The sequence below is a fragment of the Wyeomyia smithii genome, chromosome 3, assembly GCF_029784165.1.
Source record: "Wyeomyia smithii strain HCP4-BCI-WySm-NY-G18 chromosome 3, ASM2978416v1, whole genome shotgun sequence".
NCBI lineage: Eukaryota > Metazoa > Arthropoda > Insecta > Diptera > Culicidae > Wyeomyia > Wyeomyia smithii.
This window is the reverse complement of record NC_073696.1, coordinates 128,196,954-128,220,998: the sequence shown is the minus strand read 5'-3', so window position 1 is coordinate 128,220,998 and position 24,045 is coordinate 128,196,954. Positions and strand designations below refer to the sequence as shown.

The following is a 24,045-nucleotide window of genomic DNA, read 5'->3' as shown; positions in this document are numbered from 1 at the left end:
TTTGCTTCTATGAACCTAGACTATTTTGATGTCTTGAAAGTAAAGCTCTTTCGGAAAGTTCATACACGGGCAACAGTACTGCACCGAGCCATGTATGAGAAGACGGTCGCTCGTCGTCAGTGCAGTAGCACTCGATTGCCATTTGTGTGCAGTCAAGCCAAGTGGAAACAATGTAGCTGCTGTCGACGTACAGTGGTGCGTGTTCGCACACTACGCTGTGCGACCGGGGATAAAATAATTCTGTACGCAACAGTATATCACGATATCAGATGTTGCATCCAATATGTGGTTACAACTGAACGGATTTTGACCTTGATCGAACGACGACGGTTGCCAAAGCATGTGATACAATCATTGGCATATCATTGTACATTGTACGATGAACATAAATTAGTAAAAAGTTCAGTTGAACTCCACTTCTTCTAGTTCAGTTTCGCAGCTTTCAACCAATCACGAGCTCGCTTTATATAGCTGCAACAGATGTTTTGTCATCGTTTTAAAGTGCTTATTGTATTACTACCCCTGTACAGATTTCAAACACCGATGTCTTAATCGACAGGTAGAATATTGCGAAAGATTGTTATATAATAATTAAAATATCTCTTCAACAAAAGTTGTGTTAACAATCTACTAATCAGAAGCTTGCTACCCCGTTGCTCGTTTCCTTTTGGTTGTCGTGACGAGTAGATGGCATTTGAACTGCAACCGTAGTGATTTTCTTATCCATGTTTAATGATAAAAACTTCTTTCAAATTCCTAAAATTAGAAGTTGCATTGGGTTGCTGTCTTTTTGAATTCTACACTCTGTTTTTCTCAGATTTATTTAAATGACCAACTACAGTCTATTTGCAAGACAATAGAAAACCAATATGCTTCGTAAAGATTTTTAAACAGATGGTTCAGATAGCTCGTTTAAGCTGTACTGATGGTTATATTTTTCCAGTTAAATAAATTTTATTCAATATGACAATCCTAGTTGCATTACGCGGTTGTGTTATAGAGAAAACCCAAATTATATGCATCTTGACGTTAGGTTTCAAACATTCATATTCGTATTTTTCAATTACAAAAATATTACATCAGCATCTGCAAGAAAATATTACTAAACATATAAAGACAACCTGTCGCACAACACAACATATAAACACAACCGTGTAAAGATAATAAACATATGAACACAACCTGTCATTGCCAGACTTGTAATTGAACAACATTATGCAAACATCAGTTGGAGAGGTTAATGTTGTTTATCAAACCGAGCTAGGTTTATTCTTGAAGGAAACAGCCGAATGACTTTTAAATATGGCATTTTGTTGTTTGTTTTTTCATTGGTATCATAAAACTGATTAATTTTTTTCTGGTTCTGCTTAATGAATAAATGTTTCAATTGGCCAAAAATGAAAAAAAAAATGACTGTTACATGTTACATCCTCATAAATTCCAATGTCAATTTCAAAATTTTTGTGAATATAGATTTTCTACTAAAAACTGCAACTCTTTATCGTCACTTTTCCAACGAACTTGTAAATACAGGATTTTTTTATGTGACTTCTTTGCTAAGCAGTTGTATGAAACTGACAATAATACTGCTTTGAAAACGGTGAGTGAGCTATCTTTTACAGGCGCAATTGAAGATGAAAGTAAGTTTGCTTTCTACTAAATCGTTCCTTATTAAGACCTATATAAAAAATTGCCTTTTCGCGTGTTGAAGAAATTTGACTGCATTAGGATGAAAGGTATTCATCAATGTTAAAAACAGTATTTATTTCTTCTTAAATAGATGTCTGCAAACAAATAATCTAAATTATTTTTAAAAATAAACGCTTTTCTTTTTATGACTTTCTGGTGACATATGACCTTTACAATATGTGGCCACCAATGAACTAGTTTTAGGATTGTAAGTTGTTAGAGGTGTCGTTTGATGGATTAAGGCTCAATAATCTGAAAGTATCCGGAACGCAACGTCCGCATGAAGCCTTCAACGACCTAGACACTTGATATGACCCTTCCGAGTAATTAGAGGTATAGCACGGTATTGCTTTGATCATGTCTATTTTGGTTTCGTTTTCGGCAACATAATGGACAAAATGCCTTTCTCTTGGTGGTTGTTGAGTTTGAATTGTTTAAAAGCAAAACAAGAAAACTATAAATTATGATTAAACATAACCGCTCGTTTTTGGCTTTTGTGTGCCAAAGTCAAACCGTGTCGAAAGTGAAACGTGGTCAAATCGAACAAAGTCTAAATTCTCTAAATAAAATATAAAACTATCGTAGTCCTACGTCAAACATGCGGTCGTGTCTTGGATACCACCCTTGTACTATTTTTTCGCATATAGAAGTATGTCATTTGATTAACTAGACTAATGTTGTTTTTCTGTAGTACAATCTACGTTTCCGGTGATACTGCCGGTTGCTGGTTGAATTTAGTACTAGTACTTTTGAAATGTGCCCGCATATTTTGTCCCATTTTGTCTTTTTTTCAAGCTATATAACGTAAAACCAATTTTATCCATGGTTTTTTGTTCTCAACGATAAACTTGTGGTGCAATGAAACTGTTATGGTCATTGGTTCTGGATGTAATGGCGGGAAATCCGAAAATTCACGGATAATATTAAATCGCCTGTTACAACACCGCAGGCAACACTGGAGTCGTTTTGGATGGCGTTTGACATTTATGCTAAACGTTTGATGAACATGAAAGATAGGTAAAGAATAAGTAACCAGAGAGAAAAAGCAATAGATTTATAGCAAAAACATAGAGGATAGGAAGTAAACAAATCGCCATTACAAGTGAATAGTAGAAGTTAGGAAAATAAAGTGGAAAATTATTATTATTTAAATCGGGTTAGCTACGAGGATCAAAAAAAATCGCGACAGGTGTTACAAAACTGCCTCTGAAAACTTGTGAAAAATTGTGAGTAGAGTGCAGCCTGAAGAAATAGTTATTTAGTGTAAATTCGAAAATAAATTTAATCCATTGTACTTACCCATAGATACAGCGTTCGTCGGTATTTCCTGAAATCTAAATTAATAGATACTTACCCTGGAAGTTTCATTCGTCCTGTAGTAGGTAGCTGAAATAAATAGGTAATAAGAAAAATATCTTTATACTTACCAAAATACCATAGATACAGATTCTGCAAGTGCGGTTCGATCGGTGTAGAGTAACTCCCCACAAATTGGTCCAAAGCACAAATAACATTGGCGATAGAAAACCATTAAGCGGTAGATAGGAAAGCAGGATCGTAAACGGCTAAGGTGAATCCACTTCTTGTAAGTCTTATGTAATTTAACATTTAAACTTAGGCTAATAATAAAAATAAAATTGCAGTTTGAGCTTTACCGAAAATCAATTGGTTGCTACAAAAATTTGGTTCAAATCCGAACATTCTCAAAAAGAAGTGAACCAAAAGGTGTTCATTCGAGATGTCGGACCTGCCCCGTGAATCCGATCCTAGATCTACAGCAGAAAGAGAGATTCTGGACTTGACAGCGACTCCGTGTGGGATCTGTGACCCATCAACATGCGACGAACAAATGATTTGTTGCGACGGCTGCATGAAATGGTTTCATTCACTTTGCGTGGGAGTTGCTGAAGATTCAATTCCGGAGAAATGGTACTGCCAAAGCAAAGCTTGCCAGCAGCAAGCCCAGGAGTACCAAAAACAGTATAAGGAAGCCAGAAAACAGGCTCGTGGCAAAAAGACCCCTGACGAGTCTGAAAAATCCAGCTCAACACTGCGCAAAAGCACCTCGAACAGAGGATGAAGGAATTGGAGGAGAGGCAAAAGCGGCAGAACGAGGAGCTGGAGGCGGAAATGCGACTGCAGCAGATGGAGAAACGGATGCAGTGCGAGTTTGAGAAGAAAAAGTTAGAGATGGAGATCAAACTACGCGCCGAAGAAGAAGAAGAACGTAGAGCCTTGCAAGAAGAGATATTGCAGAAAAAAAAGATGCAGATTGAGCGGATGCGAGCAAATCAGCGCTCGTTTGAGCAGCAGATGGCTGATCTCGATAAAGAGCTTAATGAGCTTTCGGTCATCAAAACTTCCAAGGTGATCCCAGCGCTAGTCGAAGTTGTGGGCGGTGCTTCTATTGAAAGCAAAGAAAAACTTTCACGATTGAGTAGGGCGAATATAAATAAGCCGGCAGAAGAAGAGGACACCGATGACGATTTCGAAGATGATTACGATGAAGACTCGGATCGTATAAGTCAGCGTTCCAATCCGTTCAGTGAAGGGGAAACCAGTACTCCGTCACAAAAAAAAGGAAGAGAGCCTAAGAGCAGCCACCATGGGCTGGGGCAGGAACGATTCGGGCCGACGAAGGCCCAGTTAGCAGCCAGAAGGGGATTAACCACCAAACTTCCCAAGTTTTCGGGCAAGCCTAAGCAGTGGCCATTATTTTTTGCATCCTAAAAAGCATCAAACGAAGCACTAGAGTTGGTATCCGGTCAGCTACTTCTGCCCGAATCGGTTCCGAGGGTAACCGAGAAGCTTCGACGGCATTACGGTCGTCCGGAGCAATTGCTCCAAAAACTCCTGGACCAAGTAAACGAACTAGAGCCACCAAAACCGGACAATCTAAACAGTTTTATCCCGTTTGGAAACACAGTGGAGCAGCTCTGTGAACACTTGGAAGCGGCGAGACTTCGGCAACACCTCGTCAATCCGTTGCTTATCAAAAGCTTAGTGGCGAAGATTCCAGATCGGGAAAAGCGCGACTGGGTTCACTATCAAAGGAGGAATGCCGCAGGAGAGCAAACCCTACGAACACTGACGGATTTTTTAATGGAGATAGTGGACGATGCTTGCGCAGCGGATGTCGATGTACAGCCCAAACTGATACACCAGTCCAAAGGTGGTGCGCAGTTCGGAAGGAAAAAGCCGAAGGAGAAAGGTGCCTTGTTCGTCCACAGCGAAATTAGTAATTCTGGTGCCACTGTAATCGACCGCGGAGAACTAAAGCCTTGCAAAGTTTGCCGCAACACAGGTCATCGATTGCGACATTGTGGGCGCTTCAAACAAATGTCATACGCTGACCGTTTGAGGCTGGTAACTCGCGAAAAGCTGTGTAATGTGTGCCTAAATGAGCACTGTGGCGTGTGCAAATTCCGAATTCGCTGTAATGTTGGCGATTGCAGAGAGCGTCACAATGCATTGATGCACCCCGTTGGAAACGCGATGGAGATGAGTGCGCACATCCAGTCCAATTCTAAAATAATGTTCCTGATGGTACCAGTGCAGCTGTACTACAAAGATAAAGCAATAACGGTGTTGGCGTTCCTTGATGAAGGTGCTTCGGTTACTTCGGTTGAGAAGAAACTAGCAGACCAGCTCGGCATGGTCGGGGTACAAGAGAAGCTGACAATAAAATGGACTGCTGATGTCACACGCGAAGAGAAAGATTCGCGACGAATGAATTTGTGGGCGTCCGGCGTTGGAGTTGATGCAAGCAAGCTGCTGTTGAACGGCGTCCGAACTGTAAGCAAGCTTATGCTACCAAATCAGAAGTTGGACTCGCAAGAGCTAGCTGCGCAGTATGAGTACAGGCGTGGGTTGCCGATAGCCTCTTACGACGGGCAGCCGGAGTTGCTTATCGGGCTGAACAATATCACTCGTTTGCTCCATTGGAAGCAAAGGCGGGTTCCCCTGTAGAACCAATCGCGGTCCGATGCAAGCTTGGGTGGACGGTTTATGGGTCACGACATTCCGCCAACGCATCGTTGGGAGAGTTTTTGGGATACCACCGCGAAATTTCCAACGAGGATCTGCATGAGCTATTGAGACGCCACTACGCTCTTGAAGAATCGGTCGTGATACTTCTCAGGAATCAGCAGAAGATAAACGAGCACGGGCAATACTTGAAGGAACAACAAAACGGATTGGTAACAGGTTCGAAACCGGCCTACTATGGGGAGCAGATGAACAACGGTTTTCCGACAGTTTTCCAATGGCTCTGCGAAGAATGAAGCAGCTAGAGAAGCGATTAGAAAGGAATCCGAAGCTGCATGAAAACGTTTGCAAGCAGATAGAAGAGTATCAGCTAAAAGGATATGCGCATCTTGCTACCGCCGAGGAGTTGACGGAAACTCCGCCCGATAAAGTTTGGTACCTTCCGCTAAACGTTGTGCAAAACCCCAAGAAACCCAGCAAAGTAAAACTCGTGTGGGATGCTGCAGATACTGTGCAGGGAGTTTCCTTGAACTCACAGCTGCTGAAAGGACCGGACATGCTGGTTCCGTTGATCAAAGTAATGATCGGGTTCCGCTAACGACGAATCGCATTCGGAGGAGACTTGAGGGAAATGTTCCACCAAATTGAAATTCGCGATGAGGACAAACAAGCGCAGCGATTTGTTTTCCGGAAAACCTGCGACGTATCTCCGAGCGTTTACGTCATGGATGTTGCGACATTTGGGTCGACTAGCTCTCCATGCTCGGCCCAATTCGTTAAAAACCGGAATGCCGAAGAGTTCGCCGCCCGATATCCCGGAGCAGCTGCAGCGATTATAAATCGACACTATGTCGATGATTATTTCGATAGCGTCGACACGATTACCGAAGCAGTGCGGTTAGCAAAGGAGGTGCGATTCGTCCATTCGAAAGCGGGCTTCGAAATTGGGTGTCAAACTCGCAAGAAGTGCTGCAAGGTTTGGGAGAAGAGAAGCCGTTGGCGCCGGTTCATTTCAGTCCAGACAAGCACACCTCCAATGAGCGAGTGTTGGGAGTGATCTGGGATCCGGTGTTGAACGAATTCGCCTTTTCAACGAAGCACCGCGAAGAGGTTCTGCCGTATCTGTTCCAAGGAAAAAGACCAACGAAAAGACTCGTTGCCAGCTGCGTGATGGGGTTTTTCGATCCACTGGGGCTGCTATCACCGTTTACCATCCACGGCAAAATAATCATCTAGCAACTGTGGCGTTCCAAATGCGATTGGGATCAGGAGATCGATGTCAGGTGCTGGGAATTGTGGCAGCGCTGGACCGGCCTGTTACCGGAAGTGGAAGCAATTCGAGTCCCACGATGCTATTTAGTCTGCGCGTTGACTACCGAAATCGAGTCGTTGGAGGTACACATCTTTACAGATGCTAGCGAACATGCGTATGGTTGTGTGGCGTATTTGCGTGCCGTTGTAAGAGGAGAAGTATTGTGCAGTTTGATGATGTCCAGAGCCAAGGTAGCACCGCTGAAACGACAGTAAATACCTCGTTTGGAGTTGATGGGCGCAGTACTGGGAGCCCGGATGTCTCAGACAATACTAAACACACATTCGCACAAGTTCCTTCGAACCGTTTTCTGGACAGATTCCCGGACCGTATGCAGCTGGCTACATTCGGACCAGCACAAGTATAAACAGTTTGTAGCTTTCCGGGTTGGAGAGATATGGGAGCTAACTAAAGTGGAAGACTGGCGGTGGATTTCGACAAAGCTCAACATCGCTGACGTGCTGACGAAGTGGGGACAGGGTCCTCCATTGAAGAGCGATGGAGCGTGGTTCAAAGGACCAGCCTTTCTTTACCGGTCGCAAGCGGAGTGGCCATCAGACGGGGCAACGCTTGACGAAACGAATGAAGATGCGAGGGGAATAATACTCTTCCATGGAGTGATTTCCGTTGAGAAGATATCCCGCTGGACGAGATTGCTACGAGTGACGGCAAGTGCAGTGCGTTTCGTCGCCAATTGCAGGCGAAAGATGAAAGGAGTCCCAATACTGACTTCGCAGGCCACCACGAAACAACAAAGAGCGATTGAACGAGTCGCAGCAGAACATGTCACAGTAAAAACGCCGCTTACAAAGGAGGAATTGCAACAGGCAGAAACCATCCTGTGGCGACAAGTACAGTGGGATAGTTTTCCGGATGAAATGAGTGCGCTCTCAAACAACTTGAAGCTAGATCCGGGACAGCCGATAGAAGAGGTTAAAAAGAGTAGCCGTATCTACAAATGTTCACCGGTGCTTGACGACGAAGGTGTGCTGCGTATGGATGGTAGGCTAGCAAATGCGGGTGAAATATCTTTCGACAAAAAACATCCAATCATCTTATGTCGTTCGCATGGAATAACCGCGAAGTTGATTCAGCACTACCACGAGGAGTTTGGACATGCGAATTCGGAAACCGTGTTCAACGAGATGAGACAGCGATTTCAAATCCCGAAACTGCGCTCAGCGATTCAACGTGTGGTAAGAGTTTGCGTGTGGTGCAGGGTGAACAGATGTCAGCCACGAATCCCGAGGATGGCTCCTTTACCAGTTGAGCGAGTGACCTCTCACTTGCGACCCTTTAGCTCGGTAGGGATTGATTACCTTGGCCCATTAGAGGTAACGGTTGGTCGTCGAAAGGAGAAAAGGTGAGTAGCAATTTTCACTTGCCTGACTGTTCGGGCGGTTCATTTTTTTTTTTTCGGCCATTAGTCGTTTCCAGAGCAAGTTTGGTAAACCAGCCCACATCTTTTCGGATAACGCAACATGCTTTAGGGGCGCGAACAACGAGATGATGCGAATGGAAAAAATCAACCACAAGTCAGCGGAAAAAATCGTTAGCCCCACCACTGCCTGGCACTTTAATCCACCCAGCTAACCGCATATGGGTGGTATCTGGGAACGCATGGTGCGCTCGGTCAAGGAGGCAATGGCTGCGTTGGACGATGGTCAGAAATTGACGGATGAGATCCTGGTGACGGCATTGGCGAAGATAGCGGACATGATTATTACGCGCCCGTTGACATATTTACCACAAGACGCTGGAGAAACTGAAGCGCTGACTCCAAACCATTTTCTGCGAGGAATGGTAACCGGTGCTGATTTGGAAGGGAACGATGAATCGACGAACCAGGCTGAAGTTTTAAGGAATGTGTACAAACGCTCGCAGTATCTAGCCGACAAGATGTGGGAAAGATGGAGGAAGGAGTACTTGCCCATGGTGAATCAGCGAACAAAGTGGTACTTACGGCTCATATCGTTGTCACATGTCACAAGCATACCAAGATAAACGAATTCGTCAACCACTTCAAATCGTTCCCCATCTATCTCCACCTCAGCACCAACACCACGGGGACTCCCACGCTCTCTGACAGCTACCATGTACTTCGTTTTGGCAGAGTTAATGACAAGTCCCAAGAAGCATGTGAGATTTTGTGATGATCGTACCGTTTCTTTCGACGTTTGCTCTTCGTACTGCACCCTCAAGAGCGATGTTAAACAGTAGGTTGGTGAGTGCATCCCCCTGCTTCAGTCCATCCAACGTCACGAACGCGGCTGATGTCTCGCCAGCTATCCGCACGCACGATTTTGATCCCTCCAGTGTCATGCGACTCAGCTTTATTAGTTTCGCAGGTAAACCGTGTTCCAGCATGATCTGCCACAGCTCGTTTCTTTTCACTGAGTCGTATACTGCCCTGAAGTCCACAAAAAGATGGTGAGTCGATAAGTTGTACTCCCGGAACTTATCGAGGATCTGTCGCAGGGTGAAAATTTGATCCGTCGTGGAACGCCCTTGTCGGAAACCAGCCTGGTATTCGCCAACAAAAGATTCCGCTAGCGGTCTCAATCTGAAGAACAGGATACGGGAGAGCACTTTATATGCGGAGTTGAGCAACGTTATCCCTCGATAGTTGCCACAATCCAATCGATGGCCCTTCTTATAGATAGGGCATATGAGGCCTTCCAACCAGTCGTTCGGCATTTGTTCGTCCGCCCAGATTCTTAGTATTATCTGGTGGACCGCATAGTACAGCCGCTCGCTTCCCGCTTTTAGAAGTTCGGCCGGGATACCGTCCTTCCCAGCGGCCTTGCCGTTTTTCAGCTCACTAATCGCCTTTTTCACCTCCTCCTGTGTTGGTGGCTCCACAGCTTGTTCGTCACTCATAATCGTCATCCTGTTCCTGCTCTGCTCATCCGGCACCTCACCGTTCAATAGCGCCTGAAAATGCTCCTTCCACCTGGCTGCAAACGTCGGTTTATCAGTAAGCAGGTTGCCGTCCTTGTCATTACACATGACCGGCACCGGGAAATTCCTGCTTCTGACTCTGTTGACAGTTCTATAGAATCTCCGCACGTCGTTTTGAGCATAGCTGTCCTCTGCGCCGGCGAGCACCTGCTCCTCGTACTCGCGCTTCTTCCGACGGTGGGTTCTATTTTCAGCAGCTCTTGCCACCCTGTACCTCTCTCTGTTCTGACGCGTAGCCGCAGTGAGCATGCGGCTCCTGGCACGGTTCTTCTCATCTGTCGCTCTCTGGCACTCGGCATCGAACCAGCCGTTAGGCTGCCTTCCACGCGTCGTACCTACCACCTCTCTCGCAGTCGTTTCGATGGCGCCGTGAATACTGCTCCACAGCCCATTTATGTCTTCCACTCCTTCCTCCTGCTGTTCTGCGATCCGTTGATCCAGCTCTCTGGCGTATTCTGCTGCCACGCCATCAGCTTTCAACTGCTGAATGTTGAAACGCGTCGTCCTCTCTGTGCGAGATTTCAGCACGTTCGACAACCGTGCGCGGATCTTACAAACGACGAGATAATGGTCAGAGTCAATGTTTGGTCCCCGAAAAGACCTAACATCAGTAACATCCGAAAAGTGCCGACCGTCAATCAGTACGTGATCGATCTGGGAGCAGGCTTCTCCATTTGGATGCCTCCAGGTGTGTTTCCGAATATTCAAACGTGGAAAATAGGAGCTACATATGGCCATTCCTCTGGCCGCGGCAAAGTTTATCAGCCTCAGGCTGTTTTCATTGGTTGACGAGTGGAGGCTATGCCTTCCAATGACCGGACGGGAGAATTCCTCCCTCCCAACCTGTGCGTTTGCGTCTCCGATGACGACTTTTACGTCGTGTTTTGGGCACTCGTCATAGATTCGCTCAAGCTTGTCATAGAACTCATCTTTGACTTCATCGGATTTGTCGTTTGTCGGTGCGTAGGTGTTGATTAAACTGTAGTTGAAGAATTTGCCCTTAATCCTCAACACGCATATACGGTCATCTACGGGCCTCCACTGGATGACTCTTGTTTTCTGATTTCCCAGCACTACGAAACCGACGCCCCGTTCCGCTGCTTTGCCGCCACTGTAGTAGATGTGGTACTTGAGGGAAGTGCATGCAATAGGGTCTACTGCACGGAATTCCCTTTCTCCGGAATTTGGCCACCGAACCTCCTGAATCGCTGCGATTTCGACTCCCTGCCGCTGTAGTTCTCGAGCAAGCAAGCCAGCCCGCGCCGGTTCATTGAGAGATCGGACGTTCCAAGTACCCAATTTCCAATCGATTACCTTAATCTTTTTCCGTGTTCGTAGCCTAGGTCTTTGCCGATTGATCCGTTCCGTATTTCTAAAATCGTTGTTCGTGGTTGATGAAAGGTTTCGGTATGCTACCCTACCGGGGTCGCGATACCTACATCCTGCTGATGGGGCTGCCATCTTAGGTGTAGCTGGCGGGATACAGCATTCCATAATTCAGCCGCCCGCTCCGGGTCAGACGCTGTTGTACGCCGCCCTTATGGGGATACAGCCGCGTACGACCCCCTTCCCAGTCAGCATACGACCATAGTTTCCACCGGGGTTGGTTACCCGATCTCCGTTAAGGTTACTCGTATTCCGGTCGGCACCACGTGGAGGTTGGGATAGGAGTTGCTGGACAGAGGTGAATGGCCACATTAGGGTCTCAAGTTACACGTGTCCAGCCATTTGCCAACCCGAACAAAGTGGTTCGGTGAACAAAAACCGATCAAAAGGGGTGATCTGGTGTTCGTGGTAGACGGTAAGAACCGCAAAGGCTGGAAAAGAGGAATTGTGGAGGCGACAGTTAAGGGTTCAGATGGACGGATAAGACAGGCGGACGTGAGATACGCTGATGGCAGCATACACAGACGCGGCGTGGTCAACTTGGCGGTGTTGGAGATTCGATAAATCCGGAAGTAGCGGATGTTACGTGCTGGGGTGTTACAACACCGCAGGCAACACTGGAGTCGTTTTGGATGGCGTTTGACATTTATGCTAAACGTTTGATGAACATGAAAGATAGGTAAAGAATAAGTAACCAGAGAGAAAAAGCAATAGATTTATAGCAAAAACATAGAGGATAGGAAGTAAACAAATCGCCATTACAAGTGAATAGTAGAAGTTAGGAAAATAAAGTGGAAAATTATTACTATCTAAATCGAGTTAGCTACGAGGATCAAAAAAAATCGCGACAGGTGTTACAAAACTGCTCCTGAAAACTTGTGAAAAATTGTGAGTAGAGTGCAGCCTGAAGAAATAGTTATTTAGTGTAAATTCGAAAATAAATTTGATCCATTGTACTTACTCATAGATACAGCGTTCGTCGGTATTTCCTGAAATCTAAATTAATAGATACTTACCCTGGAAGTTTTGTTCGTCCTGTAGTAGGTAGCTGAAATAAATAGGTAATAAGAAAAATATCTTTATACTTACCAAAATACCATAGATACAGATTCTGCAAGTGCGGTTCGATCGGTGTAGAGTAACTCCCCACAAATTGGTCCAAAGCACAAATAACATTGGTGATAGAAAACCATTAAGCGGTAGATAGGAAAGCAGGATCGTAAACGGCTAAGGTGAATCCACTTCTTGTAAGTCTTATGTAATTTCATATTTAAACTTAGGCTAATAATCAAAATAAAATTGCAGTTTGAGCTTGAGTTTTCTCAACATGTTGTTTTTCATTATGGGACATTTATTCCGGTACCGGCAGCAAACGTTCGGCTCAACCCCGTTGGTGTTAAGAAAATAACCGCATCGACACAGATTTCTGCAGAGGAGAAATTTAAGAATGAAGGCATGTTCTTAAATGTTCCTAAAGAAAAAATTCACTAAGAGTAAGAACTAAGTGATTATCAACTAAAAATTCAAAGTAAAAATTGACATTATCTTCCATTTAAATTTTGACAATTCATTTGATTTTTTGATGTAGAATACGTCTTATGACACCATATACAGGGTTCCGATTTCAAAAACCGAAAACATCGAGAGCGTCACGAAAATTGTCCATTTTCAAACGCTTTAATCTCAGTCAGTTTCCAACCGTTTTCCTTCATTCTTTCAGCAATCGGTTGGAAAATCATCTATGCACCTGCCTAAAAGAATATCAGGAACACTTGTGTAATTTGAGTTGTCGCCAGTAAAAGAGAGGCCGACTTTTTTATTGGCCCTGACGACTCTGTTGACATTGGATTGGTTTTTACTTGCGAAAGTGAAGGAAGGAAATATTTTTGCTTTTGTTTTCACACATAAATTGACAATTGCATATGAAAATTTGCGTAGGTGCGAACAGCCTTAAAAATCTCTTTTACTTGTGTCAGGGCCAATTGCATCAGCTTTTATAGGTTAAACTTGTATATACTTTTGACTCTTCGTTGTTGTCTTCTCTTATGTAAGCTGCGATGACAGGTAATCGGTAAAGGGGTTTGGACTTTGATGCTGGAGGTATATTAAACCGAAAGGTAATCTTACACTGCCCAACGCAGAAAATCGTGATTTAACTATTGTATTGTTGGAAATTGTCAAACCTCGTCGAAACGCAGATTTCGACCTCTGATTGGTTAACTGAGTTTTGAAGTAGAATACTTCTCTCAGGAAGTTTGGCTACATAGGGATGTGAAATGAAAATCTAAAACCGAAAAAAGTGAAAAATATGTCCAATTTCAAATGCAAATAAATCGGTTAGTATTCGATGGATTTCCTTCGTTCTTGCAGCAATAGATTGGAAAATCTTCTAAGATTTTTCCCAAAAGAAGATAAATGTAATTTTATTATTCACACTATTGTGCTATTGAAAATAGTCAAGCCTTGTCAAAACGAAAAATTCGACCTCTGATTGGTCGTTATATGTTGCTTCCCAAGCACGGTCGACAGAATCATATACCTTGCAATTGAAAACATGTTATTTGGCCTATATAAGAGCCTGTTTCAGCCGAAGCCGCTCATAACAGTTCTAGACAGCGACAACAGCAGTCGTCCTTCCTTAGCAGCAGCACTAGCCCTGTGGTTGGTCACCACGTCTCAGGAGTAGCGCGGTTCTTCTCAGCGTGTGTCGCCAGACTGCCATTATTCCCCCCGTGTTGGGGCAGCATGAAGATTGCCATCAGGAAATCTAATTTTGAAAATCAAAATACCTTTTTTAAGGAAAATAAACAAGTCATTGAAAGTTAATAAATTTTGACAACGCAAGCAAGCATTCGTCGCGCCCGTGTAATTCACTGAATGTGTAATAGCTTCCACAGTGCATGATGTCCGTGTATCCTAATTCCCCCACTGTTAGGGAAGCTCAAAGGTTGCGATCAGCAACCGATTTTGAACCGCAAAATGCCTTTTTCAAGGCGAATAAACAAGTAATTGAAGGTTTATAATTTGCTGGCATCAACACAAGCAGACATTCTGTGCGGGATGCAATCAAATTCTGTTGTAGTTGTCTAATTTTTACTTAATTTAGTTAACCGCCCACTGTAAAGGCTGCGATTAGCATAACCGACTTTGAATTCACAAAGACAGTTAGGTCGACTATGCAGAGCTAATATGAAGTCGATTCAATCAATCAGCATGAACAGAATTTCGTCGTCTCCCAGTTGCCAAGTTGCAACATGATGCAACACGCAGCAGCGAGCAAACGAAATCGCTAGATGTTACAAACCGTAATAAGATACGGGTTAAAACCGTTGCGTGTGTAAGAGCACCATTGGTGTTTATTCGCTGGATACAAAAATCAAATGCGGATTGTGGAATAATTCGTCTAAAGAACATTAGGAAATGTTGAAACTGAACTGAAAGGCGTGGCCTATTACGTAGCACCCTTCGGCTATAAAAGAGTGTTTCTGCGAAAACTAGCTACATTCATTAGTCGGAAGGTGAACTGGATGAACCGTCCACAACGTTGACAGCAGTAGCAGCAGATATCGGCACTCAGCAGTAACAGACCATAGCAGCGGGTCGCGCTGTGGCTGCCTTCAAATTAAACACTTGCCCTGTGGTTGGTCACCACGTTTCAGAAGCAGCGCGGTTCTTCTCAGTGTATGTTGCCGGACTGCCATTATTTCCCCACTGTTGGGGCAACCTGAAGATTGCCATCAGGAAATCCAATTTTGGAAATCAAAATGCCTTTTTCAAGGCAAATAAACAAGTCATTAAAAGTTAATAATTTTTGACAACGCAAGCAAGCATTCTGTGTTGGATCCTAGCAATTTAAATCTGTCGCACCCGTCTAATTTACTGAATGTGAAATAGCTTCCACAGTGCATGTTGTCCGTGTATCTTAATTCCCCCAGTGTTAGAGCAGCTCAAAGGTTGTGTTCAGCAGCCGATTTTGAACCGCAAAATGCCTTTTTCAAGGCAAATAAACAAGTAATTGAAGGTTTATAATTTGCTGGCATCAACGCAAGCAAACATTCTGTGCGGGATGCAATCAAATTCTGTTGTAGTTGTCTAATTTTTACTTTATTGAGTTAACTCCCCACTGTAGGGGCAGCGCCAAGGCTAGTGATAAGCATAACCGACTTTGAATAACAAACTGCCCTGTTAGAACGCGTTCACAAAGACAGTTAGGCCTCTGCCATGGTGAACGCGAACGCGAGCGATGGGGCGAGAAACTTGCCGTAGGAAAATAAACAACTCTCTTTACGGCTGTTCGGCATTCTGGATTTTGGCAATCAAAACTTCTGCTGGCTGTCTGATTTTCAGTGAGAAAACAGCCTTCAACTTTGTTGTCAGAGTGCCTGACTACGGTTTGGTAATACTGTTTGAGTTAAATGTTTACAAAATTTTACAATATTCCTCTTTCTCCCGTTCAATAAAACAGGTAATACGATGCCTTCGTCATACGCAAGTTCACCATAACTCCCGCTTTCGTCGTAACACAGAGATGCAATCAGCGTCATATCCGATTTTAAATTCAACAACAAACTGTCATTTTTAGGACAACCAAACAAATGAATTGAAGATTTAATATTTTCTCGTTCTGAGCTTTAACCAAAAGTTAATTATCTTAATTTGAATTCACATGTACATATACTCTGACTGTTGAAACTTGCTTGCGCCGTAAAGAGTTTGTTCTTTTCCTGTTCAGTGAGGTCGTATTAATATGTGTAAACTGAAATTGAATAGTACTTCAACTTCATTTGCACAGAATTTTCAATACTGCCAATGAGCGGTCAACATTTATTTGATAGGAAAAATGACTGACACGCAAGCAGCCGGGTTATCTTTCTTGTAAAAGTATTCTACTTCAACCTTGCGGTCGTGGCTTTGCATACAACCTTCCTGTGATTTTTTTACCTTGTTAAGTGGGGAGAGTGCATTGCGCTAAATGTATAATTCATTCCAAGGCTATAGCGATTCCATACGGACATTGAATGCTGATCGTGCTAAAGAAAGAAAAGCCTGGTTTCAATTAGTGGCTAGTCGCGCTGGGCTTAAGCACCCGTCTATCTGCCGGCTGTTGTGAAGTTTTTGGTAGGGCTGCAAAATTACTAGAAATTGTAGGAAATTCTGCTAGATTTTTCGAACTAAATTTCTATTTTTATTAACAGCCTTTACCCATTAACACACAAGTTCACAAGTGATGCGGTATATTTTTCCAAATCTATCATATTTCCAGTTCGCTTATTTTTCGCTTTCCCTACTGCACATACTGTCTGCTCAATGAACTCTGCTTAAGTTAACGAGAGAATTATAATCATCGGCGAATGGCAATCCGAAATGACGATGAATTGAACAAACTTGCCGGTGTTGTTACATTTGTGCAATACAACTGCACCTTTTGGTCCCCCAAAATTTTGTAATTGAAGTAGTTGAGATTTATTTGCCATTCGCCAAAACGTTGCTGATAGTGATAAAAATCTTGCAACAAGCGTATAATTGCATTCTCGTTTTTTCGTAAAACACAATGGTACCTCTTGGTGCCCCAAAATTATATAATTGATGTACCGTACAGCATACTTATCACTCTCCTCAGTATGTGGAAAGAGCGGAGAAACAATTCCCTTTCAGTATGGGCCTGCGTGTAGCAAATGCTTTCACCATACTGCTTCTTTCTCCACTCCAAAGTGTCTCAACGAACTTACAGAGAGACAAACACACTTCCAGCTCACCCCACATTTGATAGAAACAAGCGTGGTGAATCACTCTACAGAGAAAACGCAGAAGTACACCTCAGTGTTCACTGGCGAGTAGTCCGGAAAGTGAAAAAAAACCTACCGGGCAAAAATGTAGTCCTCGTGCAGCTACACCGCGAAAACGAATTCGACCAGAGTAAACTCGACCGGTACGAGCAACGCAGTCTTTTTTTTCTACCAATCTCGTTTCCTCTTCTGACATGCACAAGAAACAAACTGTAAAACGCACCGCAGATAGCTCTGCTGTGTAATTTATGTGCGTGATGTCTATACGTGTGAGAAAGTACACCATAGTTCATTGGCTCGCAAGAGTGTGATTTCAGATTTCACCGCGGTGCTTTCAGGAAGCTCACCAGATAAAAATCGTTCGTCGTCCTCTTCTATCATGTGCGTTGATTTGCTCTTTAGTGTGAGAGAAGTAGTTTTCGCAGTGCAAGATGTTCTCCTGCACTCTAGAGGTTTTCTGAGAAGAAAAGACAAGCATACCGGACAGTGCCCATTCACCGTGAGTTTAATTCACCGCTCACTTTTCACTAGGAAGTTACATGATATTCAGCAACGCTTTCCTGAAGGATTGGGAAAAATATTTTTCGTGAAGTGTGTTTTGTTATGGAAAAAAATAACTTCCAACTAAAAAGCGAGTGGTGAATGGAACCCTGACGGTGAATGGGCAATTTACGGTAGTTAAGATTTTTCATACTTGTAACAGAAGTGAAACTGCACATTTCCTCATTTGCAAGACAAGAAAAAATTAAGCACTGCTTTAAGATTGTAACCGATTTTAATTCATACTTGGCTGAAAGAATGAAACAATTCACTTGGAGCTAATGGATTTTGTAACAGCTTAGCTCCTTTGGACACGTGCGTGCTTAGATAGCACTCTTGGCAACAGCAAACGTACGGCGGTCTGAACTTCGTGGGAAGAAATGGTAGAACGACTCATATACTCCAGTGATAACATTCACATTTTTAGTAAAAAACACGTCAAGCTTTAATTTAATGATCGTAATTGGTTCTTCCTCAGGAAAACTATGTTTCTAATTCATGTAATTTATTCTTGAAATCGGACTTCTCACTTTGGTATACGATATAGCACAAGCTTGACTTGTATAATAAGTATATAGCAATCGTTGGTATAACAAAGGTGCCTGCTGTGGTAGGTGGATTAATCAAGTTTTTTTTTCAATATTAATACACTACACTCTAAAAAATAGGCACGTAAAATCCTCCTGAAAAATCACGTAAATGGCTGACTTCTGACTTTCACCTAAATTTCACGTGCGATTCACTGTCAATTCACGTAAATTGGTCAAATTATAATGTAAATAGTTTGAGCGAGTTGGTATTTGTGTGTTTTGACTTTGTTAGTGTTAGTGCGACTGTGGTGTGACGTTTCCGACAACGGAATTTACGTAAATTTTTAGTATGCAAAAAGTCAATATGGCGTACAAAGAACTCCTAGGCTACTTCAGCTAATTCTATATTGGAAAACACGCAATGTAGGTAGCCCGAATAATATTTAGATTAACAGAAGAAACAAATACATTTTTCAAATTTTCAGTTGGTGAATTCTTTTCGGACGATTGGAATCGTGAACGGTCATTTTTAAGCGGAACAGCTCCCGCCGGTTGATCGGTCAACATCTTTCCGGCCATTCCTGTTTTTTTCCTGCCGGAAATCTCGATTTTAAACAAGTAATTATTTTTTAGTATTTGAAAATAAATTATATTTTTTATATGCGCTGTCTAGTCTATTCACTTAAAATTCACGTAGATTCCATCTGAATAACACGTAAAAGTACGTGAAAATCATGCACTGAAAATAAATCGCATGTTAATCTCTGATGCTCATTACATAGGAGTGTCAATAACCGAACCTAATCATTCTTTTATGTCGACCCATATCGATTTTTATTGGAATCCACGGTATTTTAACGTGTTTTGGCATTTGACGTGTGTAGCCATTGAAATCTGAGTGTAAAATGATTGATTTTGGTATGCATGACATGGCAAACCGAAGTGTAAGACACTTGATTTTGTGCTGTGAACTGAAACCCAAGTGTATTCCACGTAGATATGAAATGTTTCATCTATTAGCACAGAAGTAAGTGGAATCCACTTGTCAATAACGTGTCTATTTTTTACAGTGTGTGACGTTTTTCGTTCTGTTTATTGTTTCACCTAAATATCACGTAAAAAGGTACGTGTAAATCAGGTTATAATTACCTGACCAGCACGTAGACTGAATTTACCTGACCAACACGTTGAGACTGAAGTTGACACTAACACACTAACACATGAACGACAGGCATTCACAGGGATTTGAGGGGGGGCAAAGGGGGCAAATGCCCCGGGCCTCCCGGTTCAAGGGGCCCCCTAGTCCTGGGACGACTGGCTTGTTAGGCCAGCGTCGTACCCAATGTTGCCACATTTTCATCTGTAGCTGGGAGCCAGTCGTCGTAGGTTCGAGTCTCGGCTTGGGAGAAGAATGTTAGTGTCAGTAAGATCGTAGCGCTAGCACTGCAATTGTCCTGTACACTAAACAGTTGGCTGCGAAGTCTGTGTATTAATAAACAGAAGGTCGAGTTCCGAATTGAAATGCAGCACCAAGGCTTTGCTTTGCACTTTGGGAGCTGCAAAAATCTTTTTCATCTGTACTATTACGAATGCTAGTACGAATGTGTCGAAACCGACAACTGCATGGTGGTCGAACCGTGCCCCAGTGCTGAGTCGAGAAAATTTCCAGCTCGAAAAGATCCTCGACTCGATCGGGAATCGAACCCGATATCACAACCGTGTGGGAGAGCTAGCCGACAGACATCGCTAACCACAGAACCACGGGGACCACAACTATGGGTGCCGAAGGACAACAACATATTTTTTTTAAATCACGTATTGCTTAAAAAGCGCAGCTATGCAGCGCTTTTCCAGCTACCAGAACTTGCTACCATAATTGAGACAAACCACAATGTCTTGTATGCGAAGCGCGTAGTTACTTAGCCATGCGGAATCACTTCACGTAGCAGAAGATGGTTAACTTATTTATCATCAGTATGGCTTAAATATACCTGAAGGTAACTCCATAGTAAGAGATTATTTCTGATCTTAGGGGTACGCAAATGTCCACGCTTGTCTACGGTAGGGGGGGTGAGGGGGTAATGATAATGTCCACGTGGACAAGATATTTTTCCAAAAAAATGGCAATATGTCAAAAAATTGGCCTGCAATAACAAATCTACAGCTATTCTAATTTTAGAGTTGTTGTCAGCTGTATTTGTGATAAATTTGACTTCCAAGATATGAGTCGTTGCGGAACAGAGGTAACTTTAACGTCAGAAACAAACGTTGAAAGTTTCTTTTTAAAAACATTAAATTCAGAAGAAATAGTTATCGCAATAGGTGAAACTTTCTCCTTTTTAAAAGAATTCACATTTTGTGAAATTTCATTAGTAATAACTTCCATATCGCCGGTTTTTTGCTCAGGCAAAATATCAAATACGTTTTCGCTACAGACACTCGAATTGTCCGAGAGAGAATGCTCTCTCTTTCTCCTCGTAGTGATGCGCGGTTTCTTTTTTCGCCGTGTCATTTCAGGTGATCCGAAAAAAGGTAAAAATAAATGTTAAACTCAAAAGTAGGTAGTCTTGATAAAGATTGATGTGAGATAATTTTCTTTTAAAGACACACTGACAAAACACAAACTTTGAGGCTATAGGCAATCAAAGACCAGTTTAAGACACACTGATCAATTGTTCAGCTGTTTTTCCTGTTTTAGAGGCGTTCTCCGCTGTTTGATGTTTTTAGGCATTTTGGCTGAACTTTTACCTTGTGAATTTTTGACCGTTCTGACTTCTAAAAGTTGAAAATATGTTCGAGATGCTTTTTAGGCCGCGTTTGTTGCGTCAAAGTCTTTCTAGAGTGGGTTTTTAATTCTATTGTGTAGTTTTTTCTGACGTTTAAAAGTGTTTTCAGTCATTCAAAGCACAGGCCACTATTACAGAAAACGAGGCGTGCAAAATGTTGTATTAGGGAACGCGAGCTACTCGTCCAAAATCTAGCCGACTCGCCATCTGCAATACCAAAATAGGTCAGACGAGTAGCTCGCCGCTCGCCTCGTTTTCTGTAATAGGGGCCATAATTTGTGGTTATATATTTTTTCCGGTTTCTTCTGAATTATAAAGGCGTTTACTTCTCCTTCTCTGTTTATTTGGTGCATCATCTCTTGGCTTTCTTAGGCTGAATTTTAATGGGATTCTTGTCATTTATGGCTTTAATGGTCTAGGTTGCTTTGAGGGATGTTTGAAATTATTTTTGTTATTCTTTTGCTGACATTTGTTGTTTGTTTAACCACTAAATAAAACCACAGAAATTAACACTTTTCGATTTTTCGTTACGCGAAAATGTCCACGTGGAAAAAGAGTTGGTAAATGTCCACGCTTGTCCACGAGGGGGGGACGGTAGGGTCTAAAATGACGATTTTCGTGTCCACGTGGCATGTGGACGGCCTTTGCCAACATTTGCATATTAGGAGCGTTCGTCAAGGCGTTTCCTACGTAATTTTTCTTTTCCTATTAACAGGCTGTTCTGATTTAAATAAACACGGCAGAAGACTATTTGCTAGTTTAGAATCCATTTGTTTACTGAGAAGACTGAGCTTCTTTCGGGATAATGCACCGTCTGACTAATGCTTCGTGATGAAACATTGGGTAATCACAGTTCAATTCCGCACTTCAAGTGGACCACAGAGTTCGTCTATTCTTGTGCAATGGTTCGAGTTCTATCTAATGAATTGCGCACGAAAAATGTTATTGTATTTCTTTTTATCTGGCATACAGTTAATCATGTTTTGATATACTATGTCTAGCCTTATTTTTTAGGTTCGTGAAACTTTATCCAGGGTGGCGACAACCTGCAAAATCAGGTATTGTTAGGGCGTTCATTTATCTATCAGGGAACATTGGGGAAAATTGAAAACAATCAAGGAACAATTTCGATCAAGCCCCAATTCTTTTTCAAACGACTCATTAGTAATAAAATAAAATATTTCAGCGTAAAAGTATTATGCAGGGTCTCTACTGTTTAGTTTCTTTTCTTATCTTATCAATATTTCGACGTAGGACTACGTCTAACCGCAATATGTCGAGAATCATTATGCGGAAACTAAAACCAAGGTGTAACGTCGGAGTGAAAGATTTCAAACGGTAATACTGATGTAACCACATGGGTGGATCAAAATAATCAATATGTCGTTGGATTGATAAAATGATGGACAATTTTGTGATTCTTCACTTATCATTTCCACTTCATTGTTGAACAGTGAAAATTTCATAAAAGTTTCAAGGTCGCATTCGCGAGCACGCCTACCACAGACTTCATGAGTAGACACTAACTGCCTGCTGTGATATCCTGTATAGCAGTGGCAAAAAAATTGACAGAATCTCCCCGGCCCAATAGGTCGACCAATGTTTGCTCCCATGAGCCTAGACTATTTTGATGTCTTGAAGGTGAAGCTTTTTCGAAAAGTTCATAACCAACTCCACTATCAGACAGTTCAATGTTCTGCTGTTAAAATGTTATTAAAACTGATGTCTTGAAGGAAAGCAAGCTGGCACAGGCAACAGTACTGCACCGAACAATGCATCAATAGAGCGCTGGTTACTCGTCGTCTATTAGTGCAGAAGAACTCGATATTCATTTGTGTGCAGCCAAGCCAAGGAAAGACATTGTGAAGACATAGTTGCGTAGGTATCGTGTTGCGATCTGTAACACAATCGAATTGCCGTTTGAATTGTCTTCTTCTTGTTTCATATAGTAGCAAATATCAGAAATTAATATGATTGTTCGGGTGCCGCAAAAAAACGCTGCGCCGCCGAGGACAACAAAACTCTGTACGTGTCGATAGAGGTAGATAACAGGGTATATACATACATACATAAGACATACGTAACACTCAGGAAGAAATCTTCCAAAAAAGTTGGTACAAAATGAACTACTCGAAAGTACCAACCTCTGTAAAAAAAACCTCTGTTTGAGTTGTTTTTGAGGCAGTGTACCTGCGCAGCCCTGCATTTGTCTCGTTTCTACTCAAAAAATGCTGCATTGATTTTGTAAATAACTTTTTGACAGTTCCTTATGGGATTTTCTTTGGGGCTCGATAAGGTCGAGAAACAGAAAATTCATTGTGTTCATTATTTATCGAGCAGTTTGACAGGGCGAGGTACGGAGTACTATGGGGCAACGTGTACCAGGAAAAAACGCCAGTGTTACGTATGTCTTATGTATGTGGTATTAGGTAGTTAAACGAGCTGTTCTGATGATCGTATTTTGCTAGCTAAAGGAATTTAGTTCAATTCGACGATCCTAGTTGCATCCTGCGGTGGCGGTATAGAGGAAAACCAAGTTCATTACATCTTGATTTTAGAGTTCCCACATTTGTATTTTATTTTTCAAATAATTTTTTTTCTACATTAGTATCTACAAGAAAATATTACTTTCCATAACCTTACTTGTATTTGAACAACACTATGCAAACATTAATTGCTGAGGCTAATGTTGTTTATCATTCTAACCCGGTTTATTTTTTGAATATAACAGACATATGACTTTCAAATATGGCATCTTCGTTGATTTTTGGATTCCGGATATTCCGGAGACTCGATTCTCCGGAATATCAAAAAAAAAAAATCATTCCGGATAATCGAATTAGCGAAAAATTATTCAAATTTGCGATTAACGAACATTAAATAAATATTTTATTTTGTTATTTTACTTGTATGATGCAGTGGCGTAACCAGAAAGTATTTCTGATGAAAGTGACATAAATGGTAAGGGGCCATCCACATACCACGTGGACAGCTTTGGGGGGTTGGCTAATGTCCACGGTCCATACAATTTTTTCAGAATTTATATGGGCAGTTGTGGCCCCTAACAA

General features: G+C 42.4%; 1 protein-coding gene across 3 annotated transcripts in view; it reads left to right on the top strand.

Annotated features, from left to right (window-relative positions):
• The window catches only part of LOC129731487 (ras-related protein Rab-9B), a 33,334-nt gene that overhangs the window by 2,339 nt on the left and 6,950 nt on the right, over window positions 1-24,045 (top strand). Inside the window, exons 1-3 of one of the 3 annotated variants that reach the window (XR_008729029.1) lie at window positions 6,432-8,351; window positions 8,416-18,614; window positions 18,677-18,809. The exons of 1 other annotated variant lie outside the window; for it this stretch is intronic. The gene's annotated coding sequence lies outside the window, so the exon portion shown is untranslated. Of the gene's footprint in view, window positions 1-6,431; window positions 8,352-8,415; window positions 18,810-24,045 lie in introns of those variants that run through there. One more of the 3 variants, XR_008729028.1, reaches the window with a different exon arrangement.